The sequence below is a fragment of the Cavia porcellus genome, unplaced genomic scaffold (genome assembly GCF_034190915.1).
Source record: "Cavia porcellus strain 051 isolate PalLab524CR breed Dunkin Hartley unplaced genomic scaffold, mCavPor4.1 scaffold_2, whole genome shotgun sequence".
In the NCBI taxonomy this organism is placed as follows: Eukaryota; Metazoa; Chordata; class Mammalia; order Rodentia; family Caviidae; genus Cavia; species Cavia porcellus.
Genome location: NW_026947485.1, coordinates 29678664 through 29698146, shown reverse-complemented (window position 1 = coordinate 29698146; position 19483 = coordinate 29678664). Strand labels below are relative to the sequence as shown.

The following is a 19483-nucleotide window of genomic DNA, read 5'->3' as shown; positions in this document are numbered from 1 at the left end:
CAATGTTTTGGTTTTGTCGGTTTTATTCTTTACTGTTTTGTTCAATTGTATTATAATGATATAGGCAATTCTATTAGAGATAGCGGGAGGCATTATGGTAACCATTGTTGATCACCTTGTATTATGTTTTTACATTATCTATTATGTCCACCCTTTTGACTTGACCGATTCAGTTCTGTTATGTCACATTTGGTTTTACTCTCTTCCAAAAAAGTAATAAGAACCATGGGAGCAATGAAACCCAAAATGTGTAATAGTCATGGTACAAAAGAGAGGAAAAGAAAGTGCTCCAAACTATATAACTGCATGTATATTTAAGTGTATAAGATAGAAAATGATATCACAGAGTTTTATTGGATCACTGAACAGAACTGTTTGCAGTATCATTGATGGAATGTCCACTTTACAAGCTTTAATTTTGTGACTTGAACAATTATTTCTAAGATGACAATATGTAATCCATTAACTAGTGATTTCCTACTGTTCATTTTTTTCTGTAAATCTGTATAACTTGTACCCTTTCCCTGCTTTTTTTTCTTTTCTCCTTAAATAAAATTAAAAAAAAAAGAAAAAAAAATAGAAATAATACTATAATTTTGGATTGAAGAAGCTCTTTAACATACACCTAGAAGTTGCTGAGAAAAACCATGATTATATTCAACGAACATAAAAATGAAATTGTTCCATGACATAAAACACTTTAAGATGAATCAATAGAGAAATAATGAACTGCAAAAAAATACTTACATTTTGTACAATATATATAAATAGCGAAAGCTATTTCTTAATATATAAAAATGGCCTACAATTTATAGGAGAAATTTCAACAATCACTAGAGAAATTATTATGAAGGAAATAAACAACTTTAAAGAAACAAAAACGACACATACATGAAAAGGTGCTCAATGACACTTAAAAGAAGAAAAATGTGAATTATGTGTCTCAAGTTGCATTAGTTTTCCCTACTGGACAAAAATTAATGAGATTGACAATGTGGAGGCCGCCATTTGGAAAACACTGGTATTCTGGAATATTGATGCAAGAAATGAAAACTGATACAGCATCATAATGTAATCTGCCAAATTAAAAATACTCAAATCTTTGGACCAGCAAGTTGATTTCTAGGAAATCTTACATTTGCCAATATAATCAAATATTTATTTACAACACTGACCAGAGAAAAAAATCAAGATCCTACAAATAGAGAACTGATTAAATAACATATAGTAAATCTTTATAAAGAGCAATAATACATGTTGATGTGAAGAGACCACATATATGTCAATAAGTTTCAAAAAAAAGAGTGTGTGTGTGAGAAGGAGGTGAATGTGCAAATACACGTTTGTAAAATATCTGGAAGGAATATATGAAATTATCATTGCAGGTTAGTCTAGAAAAATAGCTTAGGGATCTGAGATGGTATACAATTTTCCATTGTATACCATTTTGTAATATATATGTATATACAAATATATGTATATATACAAATAATATATTCTATATACAAAGAATATATATATTCTTTTCCCTTGTTTGTATTACTTAAGCAATACTAAATGTTAACATTTTAAATGTTGAAACAAAAATAAAAATTAGATTCTAGAGTGATTTTATATATGCCCTGAAATACAGGGGAATCTATTCTACCATGGACAGTGGTTATCCACTCTCAATTTCCACAGAAGAGATCCTCTCCAACAAAAGAAATTAGTAGATTTAAAATAAACATGTATTTTTAGACTAGATAAAAGGAATAATTTCTTGGTGGAGGTAAAGGAGAGTTATAAAAATCTTCTGAAGGACTTTGTAAAGAGGGTTTGAGTCTGGGGTGAGTGGGTGGAGGCAGGTGGGAGCAGCGGAGGACCCTGATGGTCCAGGGTTGCCTCCTTCCACCCCAGGATGTTGTGACCCTCTTCCCAGGAATGACACCTTTCTGCTGGCTGACAGTTTAATGAGCATTTTACCCAAGGCATTCACACCAGTGGGAAATCCTATTAGATTTACAAGTGCCAATTAGCTAGAAGTTCTCCAGAGCCACTAGAGACATTGGGTAGGGTTTCTCTTTGGGGCTTCCTTATGCTCCATTATTGAATATCCAGCGCAAGGAGGTGACCTTTGAGAGCTTGTATCTTCTGGATATTATAAACAGCCATCAGGGCAAAATCTTAAGCTCTTCATAGATGATAAATCATAAACCAAATCACTCTCCCACAAGGAGCTCCAGGCTTTAGGGACACTAGCTGATTTCTCTCCTAAATAAAAAGGGAAAATTAATAAAACAGGCCATCCTCCAAAAATCAGATGGCATTAGACATTTTAATGTCATAAAGAGATACTTATATATGACATAAATGACATGTCAGTTTCTAAAATTGCCTGGACCTTGTCCTCCTTATGGGAAGCCATTACTAAAATTATAAATACCCTGCTGATTGTATTTGACTCCTGCATACTTAATTAAATTCTACAGATACCTTTTACTGTAGACCAGATCCCAAAAACAAAAGGCAAAACTTGACCCTCAAACCCCACAGAGATCTCCTTAATATGGCTTTTGGTGTTTTCAACAACAGAGATAACAGTGACACTTGGAGTTCTGAGACAGGTAAACTGACACAAGGTGGAGCTGTCTGAGCCGCCCCCCATGGACCATGCCTCAACTGCAGCAGAAGGACATTGGGCAAGAGAGTGCCCCGTCCTGGCATTCCTTTGGGTTCTTACCCCAGGGTTATTGGACTGTCCTAGCCACCCGAGAGTGAGTAAGCCATCCTAACTTCTAACCCTCACAGGAAATGTCAACACTGCCAGATTCATCACTGACAGATCTGCTTAAACTTGCTGCTGAAGACTGATGGGGCTCAGGGCCAACAGCAGCCCACTTTAAGGTATCTTCAGAGTCCCAAATCCCGCTAAAAGTCTCAGGTAAGACATTGTCTGTACTTGTGGACATAGAGGCCATGTATATAGAGTTCTTCCTGAGTTTTCAGGCCACCATATTAAGTCCTCATTCTCTGTAGGGAGTATTGATGGCCAACCTATGCCATTTACAAACACACCTATTTCGTGCAGATTCCAGACTGCTTCTTCCCAATCCACCCAGTGGTGCCAAATCTTCCCTCCACCACTCACTTTACAGTCCTAAATCTTAAAAATGCTTTTTATTCCCTTGTGTTTCTAAAGACTGACCCAGACTCTGAGGTCTCAACAGCTTACACCTGTTATTGCTAGTAAACCTCTCCTCAGGGATATATAGCACCCCCTTCCTTTCCTATTCACCAATTTCTCAGACACAACTCTGGTTAAGACTGACAGATAAATTTTGTCTTCTCACTTTGTTTATACTTTTTCAGGATACATAAAAGCCTTTCCTGCAACCAGGGAAATGCTGATATACTTACTAAAGTCCTGTTACAGCAAATCATCGCAAGGACTACAACCAAGTTAGAGTGACCCATACCTGGTCTTCTTAGCAACCTCAACAGCGGTCAAAGTTGCTAGACTGCCATCCTGGTTTCACATCACTCAGGCTAAGTGGTGCCCTTCCAGCCCTAGATCTAACCATCCTTTTGCCCACTCATCTCCACCTCACCAAAGCCTCACAGCCACAACTCTCAGGCTGTCATGTTTTGTTATCCAATTTGGTTCCTAATTTCTTATTCTTTTTACAGCAGGACTCTCAACAGTATTTCCTAAAAACTCCCATGTCATACATACCAGAGACAAGCCTTACCTACCTACTCTCTTAACTTTTACCCTTTCAGATGGGGGAATAATCACCTCTCATAACTACCCTCCTCCTAACCCCACATTTATTTTTCAGAATTCTACCTTACCATGGCAATGATTCTACCTCAACGTGGTCCTGATAAAATGACATATCAAAATCAAAGGCACCTTTCCTTATACCTCACCTGGGCCCTTAAATATGACAGTGCCATTCCTCCTCATAACATCTTGTCATTTTGTTTTTCCAGTCTAACATACGTGCATTCCCCAGTGATAAAGTTGTCCTGGCTAAAACACCTGGCACCAGCTTCTACATGGGCATCAACCGTCATCCTGTCGACTCCCCTAAACCCCAGTATAGCCCCTCCCAGAAGGAAGCAGTAAAAGAAAGAACTCTCCACCCTTTTTCCTAATAATCAAAAGTCAGGACTGAAAGGATTTTGGCCCAGTTGGGACACTGTAGCCGGAGAAGCTAAAAGGTGGAACCAGGGAGCTCTGTCTTGGGCTCTATCTTCCCCATCCCTAGGAATTTACCTGTGGCATGAAATGAATACCAGTGGGCTACCTGCGCATCACTAATGCCCCTCAGGCACCACCCCAAACCTAAGCTACATGTATGCCCCCACTCCATGTGTCCGACGGAGAGAATGCCAGCCCCCAGAGACCCTGGAGGGTCAGGGGGTCTCTCCCCGCATTCTTAAAATAAAGATCATTTATATTTCATATTTCTTTCCAATTCTATCACCGACAAGAATCAAATGTCTCATTTTCCAACATGAGGACACCAACTTGAGGGGCTGCTAGGTGAGGCTGGCTCTTTAATCCAAACTTTTTTCCATCGACTGCTTTTTAAATAGACACATACATCATGAGAAGAAATTTAGTATTTGGAGGAGCTTGTAGCATCTAGAAAGAGATACAAGACTAAAGAATCACATGTTGTGGTTGCAGGCATGGGGATTTTTAGCAATCAGTAGCTAAGGACCTCGATGTGAAGCTGATCCTATTTCTCAGAGATGAACAAGCTAAGGCTCAGCGAGGAAATGATGCAGGATCGCATAGAATGTTCCTGATTCCCAGGTGACTAAATATAGATCTGGCCAAGGAGCATAAGAAGCAAAACAGATGTATGAGGAGGAACCTTGCTCTATCTCTTCCCACTTTAGCCGCTGATTGACCCTGACCTGGCCACAAGCACCTACTGATTTTGGTACAGAGACGCCCAGGCCACATAATCTTGATCCAAGTGTCATGTACACAGCTGGAACAGCTGGACACCTTGTCCTGTATCACCCTCCCCCAAGACAAGGCCGGCACCTATGAAGCTGACAACCTCCAGCCCACCTTTGGGCAAGTTTTCATATCACCAGCCTTAGCAACACTCAGACATGTGGCTCCCCCAGCATAGCACAGGTTCGGTTTGCTCCAGCCCCCTGCTCCCCATCAAGACCCTGTAGCCTCCCAAACTTAGATACTGGATCACTGCTTAGTGGAGAGTTTTTCCACACAGTCCTCAATCTCTGTCTTCATAAACTGCTTTGCCTAGCATCCACCAACTTGACAACACGTTCTCTCACACAGATACCCTCAGAGCCCAGAGGAAGGTAGCACAAGAACAACACCTACCTGTAGTACTTAGAATTAGTACTTCCTGCCTCAAGCAGGAAGTTGCTTTTCCAAATCAACTCTCTTTCACTTCAAGAAAATGGGCTCTTCATGGTACAAACCCCTGCTGCCTCATATGAAGGTGTCAAATGTGCTCAGTAGGGCTATTTTAGGCCACTGGAACACAACTATGTTTTTTTCCATCAGAGAAATAAAAATTTAAGGCCATTAAAACACACTGCCATTAAAAACAGCAATGGGTCTTTGATAATCTCCATAACAGCAAATGGAGCTGTTACATCTTATATTATTACCATAGATTTCATACTGGCACTTGAAAACTTGCTTTTAGTTTTAGAATCTGTGGCAGCAGTACGCTCAGACCTTTCTTTAAGCTGAAAGGCCAGTGGTGCTATCCAGAGGCCACACCATCACAACTTCTGCTGCTTCGTCTTCTACATCTGCATTTCTCTAATCAAACAGCTAATGTTTTGTCACCGTCTTTGGAACTAGCTGTTAGTATATGGTGGCTATACCTAACTTTGCACTAGCCAGAATGTTGAATGATTAAACTGCACAAGGATCTGCACAAAGACTTTTTCTTCATTTAATGTGCTCAATTCCAAAATGCTCTTTTTTAAAGCAACAAGACCATGCCTACTGGGTAGCGCAACACCAGCCCTTCTGGTCTGCACGTGGTCCCAGGCACTACCATAGGCTGAGACGGGGGCTCTTACACATGCAGCTGTCCTCTCTCCACAGGGGCAGGTGTACACTGTTGAGATAAGTCAAGACAGCTTCATAGTCTTCCTACAAGCCACCTGCCCTTTCTTGACACTACTTTGTTCCTGGATTCTTCTCCTGCATCCCTCGCCAACTAGAAGCTTGAATAGGCTCATGTAAAGACTCAAAGCTGTAAAAGTGAGATGAGAGTAAAAATGCCTCCAAGACCATTAACCTCTTTGTTCTTACAGCCAGAGTTTTTGGATCCCAAGAACTCATTTAAAATCCATTTGCCCATCGTGTTTAGACTATGAGTCTCCAGAGGCTTAATCAGAATGAAAAAGGCTCACGATATCCCATCAACTGTAAGATCTCTGGTACCAAGCTCTTGCCTCTCACAGCAGGAGATTTAGATTTCAACATATTCCTTAAAATCATCTTGGAGGCAGAAAAGAAAAGGCTACCACAAAATTCAGTCACAGCTACTTAAGAGAAGGAAGCTACCACAGTAGGCTGATAAGTTACAGTGGGCTGGGTATAGTCAAAGAATCACCAACGAGGAACAACTCCCTCGAGCTTCCTGAAGTGGGGTCTCCTGGCAAGCGGATGGGAAGGAAGGGCATCCTGAAGGTGCTCCATGGCCCCATAAAATGAAACATAACCAGCAAGATCTCTGTGGCAAGTAACTTAATGAGGGCAGGCAAGAGGAGAGCTGAGCTGTCAGGGTGGAGGGTCCAGCTGCTTTAACCAAGTGTGGGCAGGGAAGCCAGGCTGCTTTTTATGGGCTGCAGGAAACAAAAGACATCTAAACCAATGCTATATTCCTTGTCTAGCCCAGAGCCACAGTAACCCTCTCATAATCAGGGACCAAAGGCAGAGACGTTTCCAACTGCTTGTGGAATGTGCAGCCCCAACCCTCTCAATTTAAGGGAGGCCTCCAGCTACTGAGCAGGCAGCTGTTAATCTGTGTGCTTACTGAGCAACAGTAAAACCATCAACCCCCAGGTCCAGCTTAGCAGGGGGCAGGAAGCAGCCACAGGCTTGATCTCTGGGAAATTGTGGTAGAAAAAGGCCTGGCTGGGAACCTGGGTTGAAACAGCAAGTCAGGCAGCACACTTTTTTTCTCCTTTTTAGAAATTTTTGGGAGTCAGGGGGTTCTGGAAACATCAGTGAGGAGAAGGGACTGCTTTGAGAAGCTCCTCGCCAGATCTTTGGAAGCTGCTGATAGGTGGAAGAGATGTTCTGGACCAGATCATTTTTAAATGAATTTTGTGATTTTCCATGATTTACCTAATTAAAGGAGAGAAGTCAGGAGAGATGCTCTAATTATGTTCACTAACACAGGAAAATCAAATATCTCTTTAATGGAGATGAAAAAGTACAAAAGCCAAAAAAGTGTTTGCACTACTAGGGTCTCATTCATTTACTTATTATTTATTGAGCAACTATAAACTGGTCTGTTTACAGGAGAAATAAAGAGCCAATAAATACTAAGGCAAGATGGTTGTCTGCAAGGATGTGCTGTGTAGGGCAGGCTAGAGACCAAGCTCAATGGGTGTGTACAGAACATTCCAGGGCAGCTCAGGAGGAGGAACACCCAATCCATTTGGGGGAACAGGGGAGACTCCCCAGAAAGGTGGAGCCGTCCAAGTGGACATCTTAGTAGATAATAGTCAGAGGCCATTTGGAGCAAAGGAAGAAGAATATTAAAGATGGAAAAATTTTCAGATCAAGAGGTGACAGGTGTCCCTTGGATGGGGCATTTCTGCTTTGTTCCCCAGGCTCACACATAGAACGGCTCTGGAATTTTAGGAATAATGATAAAAGCACTTTTTCTTAGCTTTAGAGCCTGGAATCAATCGCACTGGTTTCAGGGACCCTCAATTCTGAGCTCTAGGAACAGTTAACATTTTGGACTTTAGTTTGACTTTATATTATTTTGATTAGTCCATATAAATTGACTGAAAATGGTTTGAAACAATAGGAACTTTGCTGTGCTTATTTACAATGGGAAATTTTACAACATCGTCAAAAAGAAACCCCGGGCTGAGTCTTTATCTGATGAGACCTTCAGGGTGGGCCCAAGTTGCAAGGCAGAAATAGAGGCAAATTCCTTCCAATGTCGCAGACTGGGGCCTGGGAGGTGTTCCCAAATTGTGCATAATGGTTGACCACGACAGAAGTAATAACCCAGGAGTAAGGGAGTGTGTTTACTGTTGAAGGGGTGGGGGCAGAGAGACAGAGAGACAGAGAAAGACAGAGAGAGAAACACTTGACATTTGACCAGTAGAAAATTATAAAAGCTGCTAGACTTACTTAAAGAGAATAAAGAAATCACAGTGTAAAGAAATAGAAAGGAAATTATTTGGGATCTCTTGCCTTACAGTTAACACCAGTTCCACTTAGCTACATAAATACTGGAGCCAAACCACCTGGACTGGAAGCCCTATTTAACTATTTGCTAGCCATTTTGTCTTGGGCCCGTTATTTGACACTCTGCCTCAGTTTGCTTCATCTTGGGCCGTTTAATACCTGGTGTCCCAGTTCTCCTTATGTACACAGTGGGGGTGTAACAGCTCTTGCCCCATACGGTTGGGGTGATGAGGCGATCACAGTAGACACGTGTACCAGGAAGATAGCAACGCTCAAACTGAGTTCTGGCTATTGTTAACCCTCGTTTTTACAGAAATGAACAAGGATATTTATCCAATGTAAGAGAGAAGTTCCCAAGAGTGAGGATGTTGTAACAACAGAGGGTTAGGCTCTCAGGTAAAGCAAGTCTCAGAAAGCTCTAACATCAAAGTCTGAAGGATGAAATCACCCCAACCGGCTGAAGCTGAGTCAGGTGAAATAACAAGCAGGCCTGTGTTGGAGGAAGAAGGGGACAGTGTTTGGAAGCAGAGCAGTTTGTGTTCAGGTGCCAGCTTTGCCACAAAGCAAATACATGCCCTTGGGAAAGTCACTTATCCTGAGAGTCAGTTTTTCTTCCTACTGCCCTCCTAGGGAGAACGCAAAGAGCCAGAAGGTGAAAATGCTTCTTAAGCATCAAATGTTGCAGTATTGTTGGCCCCACAAGTCAGACAGAGAGACAGAGACAGAGACAGAGACAGAGATAATAGAACAAATTCTCATTCTATGTGGATTGTACCAATGGCTAAGACAAGTCATCCCTGGGTTATGATGACGTCAGGGGCAGGCATGTCACCTGTCAATCCTAGACAACCAGCTAGGTGTGGGGGGCACACCTGTAATCCCAGTATTCTGGAAGGTGGAGGCAAGAGGATTCCAAATTCAAGCCCAGCCTGGGCATCTTAGTGACTTAAGACCTTGTCTTAGAGAGAGAGAGAGAAGACCTTGTCTAAAGAAAGAGAGAGAGGGAGCTCAGAACGAGAGAGAGCACTGAGGATGCAGCTCAGTGCTAAGGTCCTGTGTTCAATTCCCAAGTACCATAAAAATAAAATAAAATATAAAAGAAAAGAAAAGGCAGCGCTCTGTCAGGCCTGTCTGAATCAACAGACAGACCAACCGTGATTAAGGCAGCAGCCCAGCACTGTAGTGAGAGGGACTGGGATCCTAAAAGCAGCTCTTCTCCCAAGTAAATGGGCAGCCCTTACCATCTTAAACCCAATGTTTCCTATCAAGACAGCAAAGAATTACACAGCAACTCTAATGCTGGTCAGGTGTCCTATCCCACCAGTCCACCGGGACTGTCACCTGGAGGGCGACTTAGTGATGCAAACTTTGAACCCACTATGTATCATCAGTGAGGATACTTTTAGATGCAAGTAATAGAAAGTCTAGACAAAAATGACTTAGACAAGAAGGAAATTCATTATCTCACATAAGAAGCTCAGAGGTAAGCAAAGTTGCGCATGTTAACTAAATGGCTCTATGGTCATCATGGTCTAGTGTCCTTTTGTCTTTCTGCTGTGCCATTCCCACATGTTAGGATGACTGTCCTCATGATTAATTTCTCTTGGTCTCTCTTGGTGCAGCAGCTCCAACCATCAGAGATGCATTGGACAATGCCCAAAGGCTAACAAAATGCCCCTTTCTTGTGTCCCTATGGCAGATGAAGAAAACTTGCCAGAAGCTTCTTTGTCTGCTCTACCCTAACATTTCCCTTCACATGGTTCATTGGTTAGAATCATATCATGTGCCTATTCCACACCCTGATTGGCAAGGAGAACGGAATTACACACTTGGCTCGGGCTGGGGAAAGGTACGCCTTTCTCTGAAGCACTGACCTGCACAATTCTGAATCAGCTGTGAATTCAGTTAACAAGGCCTAAGTTGGTGTATTCTTATTGTCTAGCCTGCTAGTAGAATTTGCTAATCTCCGTAAGCCAGTGCTTTCCAGGGTTCCTTAACACAACAGATGAAGAAAACTGTAATATTTACAAGGCTCCTTCAGGACAGAGCAAGATAAAAATGTTATTTTCTTTATGTTATATGAGTGTGGTAAACATAAAGAGTACTTAAAAAGATTCTAAACACTGACTTTGTGTAAAGCTTCCAAATAAAACACTTTCAAGTTTTAAGATGAGAAATTTGAGCTTGGGTCTATAGACTTACATTTTTCTATTTCAGGTTTTATGTTTAAAATGGCTACATCAATTCCTGAGCAAGACATTTCCTTTGTGTAATATTCTTAAATTCCACACAGCCACAAGGGGAAAACTTTATTCTTCATGTTTGAATGGAATAACTGGAGGAGGCAGGAAGCCAGGGGGTCTGTCACCAGCTAGGGGAGGAAGGCCCTGGATCACGCTCAGCTCAGATAGCCAGGGCCTGTGGTTTGTTTGTGATTGTGCAAGGTACATGTCTCTTCCTGCATTTGAAATTGTCCAAAATTTTTATTTTCTGTGCAGTATAGGGGATTGAATCCAAGGCCTTTACACTGAGCTATTTCCTCTGTCCTTTTTATTTTTTTTTATTATTATTATTTTTTTTTTTTTTGTCTTTTTCCTTTTTATTGGTACCGGGGATCGAACTCATGACTGCCTGCTTCCAAGGCAGGCGCTTATGCCACTGAGCTAAACCTCCAGCCCCTGTCCTTTTTATTTTTTGTGTTGAGATGAGTTCTTGGTAAGTTCTCCAGGTGTGACTTGAATTTATGATTCTCCTGCCTCAGCCTCCCAAAATACTGGGATTATGAGCATACCTTTCTATCCTCAGCTAGGACTTCTGTTTTGTAATGCTTAGTTCTAATCATGGGGAGAAGGGAGGCCAGACAGGGGAAAGGAAAGTAAAAATGATTAAGGTGTGGTATATATATGCACCAATTCCCCAAGATGATTGTAATCATTATGTACCATTATGTACATAATGTACCATTGTAATCATTATGTACATAATGTACCATTGTAATCATTATGGTTTATGTTGGTGACCCCCAGGCCTCATGCGTTTACATTATGCATCTGTGATTGGTTCATTGTATAGTGCTTGGCTTGATGGTGTCAGTGCTACACCCACATAGAGGTGGAGCCAGGATGTAATGTAATGACAGGAATAAGGTGTGTCTTGCTCTTTTGCTGGTTTCTGGCTTGCTGTTTGCAGCCACCATGAACTGCGGCCCTGCCATGCCAACCTGCCTTGGAGCCAACTGAGTATGGACTGAAACCTCCAAAAACTGTAAGAAATAAACCTTTCCTTTCCCAATTTTGGTCATCAGGTATTTTGTCTCAGCGACCAGAAAAAGCAACTAAGACATGTACCAATAAAATATACCAACAAATATATACCAATAAAATATACAAATAAACTAAAATATTAAAGAAAGTGTGCTTAAAAGCAATACATTTTCACTTAACAGGTGCATATCTTTTAATTTGATTACCATCAATCTTCTTCCAATTAGTTATTTTGATTATATTTATGTTGCAACCATGTGTTGTAAAATGAAAGTGAGTTGAGAGCAGTAAAGGAATGTAATCCCTTACAGCAGTAAATGAGCACGATGAGGGTCAGGACATGATACCCCAAAGCATGGCACCCAGGCATCTTGACTATTTTGAGCTGACAGAGTTGAGGAAGAGTGCGCTTCCCCTGAAGCAGACCACAGACTCTCAGGCTCTTGGCCCAGGGAAAGGAGCCTCCCTAACGGGAGCTAAGGAAGCCCCAGTGAAGAGGCTGGCTGAGTTTGCACCTGCTTCTTACATTCGGCTCATCACCCCTTTGTCCTGTCCTGTTTCTCCAGACCCTCCACTCTCTCCAAATCTAACATAAATACCCCGGGCTTCACCGCTTCTTCCCAATCTTCACTTCCTACTGGAAGGGGCCACATGACAGAAGACTTATAGGAAATAGTATTACGCTTTTCTTGTGACTCTGCGTTTTGTGACAGGGGCCTCACCCAGTGAATTAAAGATGGAAGAAGAAATGATATTTTTATTTCCCTATACACGACCTGTTGAGATGAGAGATGGTGTGGCTTGAAAGAGACTGAGTCAGAGAGCTGTGAGCCAGGGTGAAACTTGGCAGGCACACAGCCGCACTGGTCTCTCAGGGAGAAGGAGTCGGTCCCACCCCAGCTCTCCCTGCGGCTGGATTAGGCAGGTGAATGTGATCATAGCAGACCTGTCCTTTAGCATCACTGCTCAGGTTAAAGGTATAACAGGCATAAAATAAAGCACTTGTAAGTCAGTCCTGTCAGTGAATCCATATTATTTATTGAGGCCTTGAACCAGCTGGATTTAACAACAATGATATGCATTTATTGAGCACTTACTGTGCTCCTGTGGTTCTGTTAACTACTCTCATTTTTCACAATGGCCTTGTTACAAAGATACTGTCCCTGGTTTAAAAATGCAAAGTGAGGCACAAAAACATTAGTGCCCGGGGTCACTTGTCAAGAGGAGGTTATGTGCACTTGACCTCAAACCTAGAGGCCCAAGGTCTTACAGGACCCACTATACTGAACTCTGCAAGCAGAGCTTAGCAAGCAGGAGCAAGGTCTGATTAGATGAAGGCTAAAATGGCGACAGGACCTAGGTCACACACAGATTATCACAGTACGAATTCAACTTGTACCTTTACCTCTGTTAGACCATATAGAGCAAAGCTCTATAGACATATTCTAACCATCACCAGGTCTTTTGATATGTATTCATTATTTGTTCTGTAAAAAAGATATTGAAGGGCTGGGGGTTTAGCTCAATGGCATAGCACCTGCCAGGCAAGTGTGAGGTCTTGAGTTCAGGACAGAAATTCTGTGATGTACAGGATCTAAAATAAAATAAAAATTACCTTTTTTGGTAACTGGATGATATTGCCCTTATCATACAGGTAAAAAAAAAACCAGCACCATATTACTAACATTTTGATGACTACACTGTTGGCTTCTCAAAATCATATAAAATGTGGAAGAGTTGCTCTCTATTAGTATTGCTATTATTTACAAGAAAGATAAGTTTATCTGACATGATTGCAGTGAGATCAGCATTTGTGAAATACTTTATCATCTTACTTTTGCTACTTCTTGGTCTGCTCTGGTCTGGTATGTTATTAGTAGTAAAAATACATTACTAGAGAAAAAGATCATATATATATATATATGATCATATATATATATATATATATATATGATCATATATATATATATATATATATACATATATATGGTGAGAATGTGGGGTGCATGTCTGCAAATCATATAGCTCACAAATCAAATTTGCCAACATAAAAACTGGCCATGGTCAGGAACCCTCAATTTGCAGTGATACAAATTGTCAATAAACATGAAAATATTGACCCAAAGTACAAACTCAGCACAGTGGCACACACCCATAATCCCAACAATTTGAGAGACTAAGCCAGGAGGATTGTAATTCTGAGGCTAGTCTGGGCAATTTAGCAAGACCTTGTCTCAGAATAAACTTATAAGGTGTAGGGGGTGTGTTTGGGGGGTGTCTGGTAGCTCCCCCTGGGAGAGCGCCCCCCAGGTTTGATCTCCTGTACTGCCAAAAAAAATTACAATAATACTACAGAGGTCATAATTTCATGCCTGTCAGATGGCCAAAGGTTTGCAAATATAACATTTGTTGTTGGAGAGGATTTGGGAGAGATAGGATGCCCCCAGCCACACCTGATGAGGGAGAAACAATCGTTTTGAAAGTGTGATGTGTGTCCGGAGGTTTAAATGAGTTCTGTTTTCCTCCTCTGAATTGTTTTGTCAAGCGATGGAAAACTGACCAACATAGCTCGCCTAAGAGAGAATTCTTCTCTAAGGAACAGTCAGGTGACCAGGTGCATATACATCGTAACTGTGCAATTTATAATGCTGAAGACTGGAAATGATTTCAAACAAGCAATGAACAAATTAGGAAACATCTGCCTAACATAGAAATAAGCTATCACAAAAAATCGAAGATTATTTAATGACTGGAGGTGATATTCACTGTTGTAAGGGGGAAGACTATAAGACGATGGATGAGCTAGTAAAGACCTATTTATGTGGGAAAATTTGAGAAAAATATATTGAAATACTAGTACTAATTATCTTTGAATGATTCATCCATGTGCGAATTTAATTTGATTATTTTTCTGGAATTTTCTACAAATACAGAGCATATTATCAGAAAAGAAAGCTAAACAGGAAAAGACAGCAGTTTGATATCCCAAAGACATTGGTGGAGGATTCCTGGTTTTCTAAAACTTCTTTTCCCTGGGAGATTTTAATAATTATTGCAGTTGCTAATATTTATTGAGCAGCTACTCTGATCTGGGCATTACGCTGAGCAGTATACATTTAATATTGCGTTTAATCCCTACAGTGCCCTAGTAAGTTATGCACTAGAATTAGCCTTGCTTTACAGGAAGTGAGGTCATGACTTTGAGATCGGTGGTGCATGACCAAGACCACTGAGAGATTAGATTAGCCCATAATCAAACCACGTATGACTGCAGCAAACTAAGGCTGACTCCAGAGCAAAAATTTTATTGTATACTCTCAGCCTTTCTTAAATCTGCTGGTAGGCTCTGCCTCTCCAATTAAAACAGTTCTTAACATCCAAACAATTTAGTTTTCTATCTTCAGGGCTGTTTGGAAGAACATCACTATTTAAAGATAAGAAATAGATAAACAGTGATGGAAATTGTGTTCTGTCACTTTAAAGAGCCCAGTTATCACAGCCGGCTTCACAGAGCATGCGCAGTCGCAATGACGTTGGGCCCCTGGGCGGAAGGGCTTGATTTAATCTTCTACTGTCACTGTCTTATAATTCTTAATTTTTCAACAAGGGGTCCCCATTTTCATTTTGTACAAGACCCTGCAAATCATGTCACCAGTCCTTCTGGTCACATGCGAATAACTAGGTCTCAAGCCTCATTTTAAAGGACATTGTGTTTGGGGTTTGGGGCTGTGTTCTTTGCTTTTTATTAGCTACCCAGGCCTGATGCCTATAGAGAAAGCATTTTCCATTGCCTGAAAGAGCCCGCCTGAAAACACACACGGTTGTTATTGGCAGCTGTGTGCTCCCCACCCCCACCCCCACCCCACCACTGCCATCTTTTCATCCGTCCCTAGAGCCTGTAGGCAGGCCAGCATGTCACCCGCTGCACCGAGGGCTTTGCACATTTACAGCACTGGGGATACCCAGAGCAAAATATGTAGAGTCTACTTCGGGGAGGACTGACAGAACCGTGTTCGCTGTGTGGCCCTACCCTTTCCGCAAGGGCAGTCATAAGGGCTAAGACAAGCACAGTGCTGGGGAACTGACCAGGGCACACTGTGACTATTTTGGACTGCCACGCCTTGCTTCAGGGAAAACAATCAACTCCCACACCTTCCCTTTTGGGATTGGACAGGATTCTATGGCTAACTGCTCTATATTTTTCTCCCTTTTAGAAATGGGATCTAGTCGTGTGCAACTATTACCTCAGTGGCACACCTCTGGGATCCCAGTTACCAGGGGCTGAGGCAGGAGGGTTGACATTCAGCCTGGGTGGTTTAAAGGGACCCTATCTCAAAATGATACGGATGAGGGGGGTCAGGCTGAGACTGTAGCTCAGTGGTAGACACTTGGCTGTATGACTAGCCCTGGGTTCAGGCCCGGGACAGCAAAACAAAGATGGGGCTTCCAGGATAGAATGAAGCCAGGGCCTCTGAGGACCAAGATTTTCTGCCAAACCCTGGGTTTCCTTAAGGTGAGACAAGCCACTGCGCCTGGGAGAACCCCAGGGTCTTGGGAGGAGCCATGTGGAAGAACAGGATGTTGCTGGGTAATAAGAGGAAAATGCATAAAAGACAACAAAACAACCAGAATTCAGTTGTTTTGTCAGGTCTTCTGACCAAACTTTAACAGTCTCTTTTTGAGAGCTTATTCCTTGACACATGAATTTTCTCAAATTTGTTGCTTACCGAAACCACTTCACTGACTGTAGAGGCTGCTCTGGATTATCTCTCCGCAGCTGGTCTTCCTTCTTACAAGGACCCTGATTTTGTTCAGGTACCTTCCCGCCTCTGATGTCCCACGTGGCTTGGGATTGGCTATCAGAGTACTCCATGGTCCTTGCTCGTCATTCGGTGAGGGTGTCATGGACTCTGATTCTGGAGAAAGAAAAAGGCTGCTGAAAGTTTCCAGAAAACTTTTGCACCTTGTTTTTTTATGAAATAACAATGGAAACTCTGACCTAGAAGGGCGATCTGGGAAACATGCTGCTCATTTGCTTCTGAGCCCCATTTTGCAGCCATGAGGAGCGCTGATCTGAAGTTTAAGTCAGCTCTGAAGAGAGCACAGAGCAGAAAGAGCTGCAGATTAGAGAGTCAAAACCTAGATGGGCCCAAGCTCTAGGCTTCCCATTACACAAACCCTGCAGCTCTTTACTGTTTAAGCTTGTTTGAGTTGGCCTGCAGAGAAAGTGCAGAATGACTTTCATACTACAGTAAATCTGGGATGCTGAAAAATTAGGTTCTAGACTCCATTCTAAGAATTTAGTGTATTAAATTACTATGTGAAAGTCCCAACTTGCCCTCTAACCTCAATTTTGTCATTGTAAAACCTATTTACTTTGGGAGGATAACACCAAGGTTGAAAAGATAAGGATATGGAAGCCCTTAAAAACATGTAAGTATCGTACACATATGAGATACCATTGTTGTTGAGTAAATACATTTAAAACCTGTCCAAGGAAGCTGCTTGCTTTCCTGAGTACTTGTACATGACAACACTCCCTTGGTTTGGTCTGTCTGTGTGCCTGCTCCTTCTTTTCTCAGCATACTTAGCATCTCAGAGATGGGGGTGAGGGGGAGCAACAGGGCTTTCTAAAATCATTTTTTCCCCTATTCAGCAGATTTCCAAAATACCAAACAAAAGGATTCTGTAATTTTTTAAAAAACACCTCATCAAGGCCCTGCCAGTTCTACGTTCAGAAATGTGGTACTTAAAAGGCTTTTTGAGACTGAGAAGAAAATTGTCTAATTCAGGGACAGACAGAGTATAGGCTACATTTATCCTCCCAAAAGGTAAATAAAATTGTCAAAGGCATGTAATGGATTGACAGAATTTTAAATAGAAACTGCATGTGTTTTCAGAAATGCACTAACTTGTGATCATTCACTGCAGAGAGAAATTAAACTCAAGTGGAGAAAAGAAAAATCCAGCCTGTGAAAAACGCACAAATGCCAAACAAGAACCATTGAGAATCTGGGAGACCAACTGGTCAATTAAGTACCATGTAAAGATTTCCAATTTTCCTGTAGTAAATTATTTATTTAGCTCTTCCATACCATCAATATATTTTACAAGTTTAATACCCAAATTATAGCTGGCCCACCCATTTATGGCCCCATAAACGAACCCTGACTTACCAATGTGAATTCTTGTTCCTGGCAGTGTCAGATTCAGATTGGATTTGGATCTATTGCTTTTATCCTTATCAGACATTTCAAGGCTGATATTTTATTGCTATATTTAAAATGGAAAGTGCTTTAAAATAGAGTTGGGAGGGAGCACAACTGATTCCTGCCCCGATACGTCATTTCCTGACTTCACATCGTACTCTAATCTAGGTTAAGGGGTTGGAAGTCCTTGCAGAAGCCTTCTCCACTGAAGATTTCCCCCTACACAGGGAATTTTCTTGGAGGGATGTGAGTGATTATAAAAATCTTAATAAGAGTAGCTGGAGGTTTCAGTAGTAAAACTGACAGGCAATTTCCACGACCGTATACTTTGTAAGTCAAATGAATAATAAAGAATATAAATGAAACGTATCTAACCATTTCTGAAGCTTGAAAGTGTATATGGTGCTAAATTACCAAGCCTTGTTTTTCAAGGTTTATATTTTGTCAAACATATAGATCAATAAGTTAAAAGCAAAGGAGAGGACTAATAAATTACACCCAGGAACAGCTTCCACTTCAGTTATAAAAAGCATTATAGCTCTGAGATTAGTAAACCCCACAGAGTTGTAAATATGAAAACAAATGCAAGACAATGAAATCTGACTGTGGCTTTTAGAATTCCTAAAAAAAGATATCAGTATGTTTTGTCTGTTCTTTACCTTTTTAAGCTACCATTTTCTTTTTGCATTATTGTAGCTTAACACTCTTTTAATAAAAGGTTTTTTAATGGTCCATAAAATAACCAAGTTCAACCTAAGATTCATAGGAACCAACCAAGCTCCATATAAAGAACATGAGAGCTCAGTCCTTGACAGCTGCTCTCCTGGCCTGTCTCATGGAAATATACCAGGGGCAATGTGCTCTGGAGGAGAAACACAGTATTTGATATTAAGGGAAATTATTTTTTTTAAAGTAGGAATTGACTTGAGAAACTTAAATTCATTTTTGAAAACATAACTAATCAGTGTGACAGTTCCAGCTACACCTTTCCAGCCCTGGTGTCACACCCATAGCCATCCCCAGGCCAGCTACACAACTTAGGGACCCGATGCTATGTGGGAAGTGTCATTAAATGCTCTAAATTATGAAGCTTTTTCCTTTCTACCCTGATCTCTCTATTTGCCAGGGTGTGCTCATATTTACTATATGATGTTATAAGAAAAGTTTAAGTTATTGGCAGAACCTTACTATTTATCTTTATATTGTGCAATTATCAGCTTAAAATGCAAAGGTAAGTGTATTGGATTAAAATGTGGAATCACCAAAATTACACAATTTTGGTCCACGCCTTATATATGCATAGCCTATGTGTTTTGCTTTACCTGAACAGTGAAAATACCGTGCAAAATAATTTTAACTGACTTTCCTTCACTTCCTGATGAGTGAAGATGGTACTGTTATTGGATAGCCTGCTTCTAAAAGTGGCTCGTCAACTGAGTATTACCCGTTTTCTGGGGTGCTCGCCTCTCCCTCTGGAGTTCTCATCTGGAACAAAGAATTGGATGAAACTAGCAAAGTGACAAAGTTTATTTGAAAACTGAAAGTGAAGAGTGAGAGAAAAACTGGCTCTGCAGGGTGAGCGT

The 19483-nt window shown here is 41.2% G+C and overlaps 1 long non-coding RNA gene across 2 annotated transcripts in view; it reads right to left on the bottom strand.

Moving 5' to 3' along the window:
• Positions 1-18001, bottom strand: part of LOC134473953 (uncharacterized) — a 120829-nt gene extending 102828 nt beyond the window's left edge. For both annotated transcript variants that reach the window (XR_010044459.1, XR_010044463.1), the window contains exons 1-2: positions 17868-18001; positions 16419-16607 (exon numbers count right to left, since the gene is read on the bottom strand). This is a non-coding gene — a long non-coding RNA (uncharacterized LOC134473953). The remainder of the gene's footprint in view (positions 1-16418; positions 16608-17867) is intronic.
• Positions 18002-19483: the final 1482 nt, after the last annotated feature.